Source organism: Pteropus alecto, unplaced genomic scaffold, assembly GCF_000325575.1.
Source record: "Pteropus alecto unplaced genomic scaffold, ASM32557v1 scaffold527, whole genome shotgun sequence".
NCBI classification, from domain to species: domain Eukaryota; kingdom Metazoa; phylum Chordata; class Mammalia; order Chiroptera; family Pteropodidae; genus Pteropus; species Pteropus alecto.
Genome location: NW_006440664.1, coordinates 1 through 1,821, shown reverse-complemented (window position 1 = coordinate 1,821; position 1,821 = coordinate 1). Strand labels below are relative to the sequence as shown.

At 42.2% G+C, this 1,821-nt stretch overlaps 1 non-coding gene across 1 annotated transcript; it reads left to right on the top strand.

Annotated features, from left to right (window-relative positions):
• The first annotated feature begins 1,082 nt into the window (after positions 1–1,082).
• Positions 1,083–1,201, top strand: LOC112484737. Its single transcript, XR_003048151.1, has one exon. It is a non-coding gene; the product is annotated as a 5S ribosomal RNA (ribosomal RNA).
• The last annotated feature ends 620 nt before the right edge of the window (positions 1,202–1,821 follow it).

Below are 1,821 nucleotides of genomic sequence, written 5' to 3'. Positions count from 1 at the left end.
CCTCTGTTGTGTGCACATGTCCTACCTGCAAGGGAAACTAGGAAAGTCTAGATCAGACATTCAAAGTTGTCTTAATGGAAAGTGGACCTTTCCTACCACCAAGACTCATAAAGTAGGGATTTCTCTACATGTAAGAAGGGGATTCAGAGGTTGAGTGATATAAAATGGTAACTAGTATCCCCAGTAAATTACCCAGATCAGCATTTTCCAAAGGAGATAGCCAAAAAATATTTGTTAGTTGGATGATTAATATTGTCCACTCAAAATATGTTGCTAAGTTTTTAAAACTGATTGTAGCTCCAGTCTGGGAAATATTTGAAAGAGTTACATTATGCATTCAATTGCCTAGACACTATCATTTCAAAGACAAATAAATCAAAACTCCTGAGCTCTAGGGGCTTCAGGTGAGGAAGGCCTACTGCGCAAAATATACAATGCAATCTGAGAAATGTTTAGATGCAGGGGGAAAAAAGAAGGTAATATGGGAAATCATATAAGAGAAGTTTTAGCTCAGGACAGGGAGTGGGGCAATTTCACAGAGGATTTTACTGGAGCTCAGTTTTGAGGGGAGCAGGTAGATTTGCTCATCAATATACTGAACCCAGAGGTGATGATGAACTGGTCACACAAGCTGAACTCAGGAAACGTATCCATAGAGAAGTGTTCACAGTGAGGAGTGAATGGCTCAGTGAGAATGGGGGAGAGGAATGCTTTTGGTAAACACACACATGATATCCCTTGGGGTAAATAACACCTAATTTATGCAAATGAGACTTTAGTGGAATGTACTAATTTGGCCATGAATGTGACTTGAGGAAAAATCCTGAGAAGTTACCAATGACACTAGCAGGTATTTAAAGTAAATAATATTCAGGAACATGAAGAACTGCCTGAAGTGGCAAGTCCTTGCTTTACTTCACAAAACAAAGTCATTGCATAAGGTTGTAGAAAGCAGTGCTTCTCAAACTACATGTAAACTACACTGGAAGTGGTCTATATGCACACAGTTCAATAAAAATATGATGAAAGCCACATATACAATTATCTTATTTTCTAGTAGCCACATTAAAAAAGTAAAAAGAGTCTACAGCCATGCCATCCTGAATGTGCCTGATCTCATCTGATCTCAGAAGCTAAGCAGAGTTGGGCCTAGTTAGTACTTGGATGGGAAACCACCTAGGAAGACTAGGTGCTGTAGGCTTTAAAAAAAACATAAAAATGTAAAAAGAGGGAGAGAAGTCAAAATGGCATAGATGATAGAGGCTTTGTTCATCTGCTCTAATGACCACATCAAAGTTGTGACAAAAACAGAGCAAACAGCAAGCAGAGTTGCCTGGGATCTAAATAAACAAGCCCTACAACTAGGGAGAGAAATAAGAAATCGCTCTACTACTAGAGTAGGTAGGACGAGGTGAGGACGTGAGGCTACCTAGTCTCCAGCAGCCGAGTGGGACAGAGGCTACGGCAGCCGCAGATGCCCCTTAAAGGGGCTGTGTCTGGGATTTACAGGGGGATGCTGAGTTGTCAGAGTGATGGTCAGAGTTGAAACTTTCTCCCAGCAGAAGTGTTGGTGGTATCCATTGTTCCTTTGTAGAGCCCTCCCCACTCCCAATGTGCAGACCACAGTGCCGCCATAGCTGAGATGTCATCAAACTGGATAACAGAGGTCGCTCTGCCCAGAAGATTCCCTAAATCTCTGCCTCCCCCAACTCATGATCCTACCCAAGCCACATTCAGTTGTGTCCTTGGCAAATCCTGTGCAATTTACAGAGCAAGCTCCAATACCCACACTGGTGACAGCTGACCTCAGTTTCTGGTGTG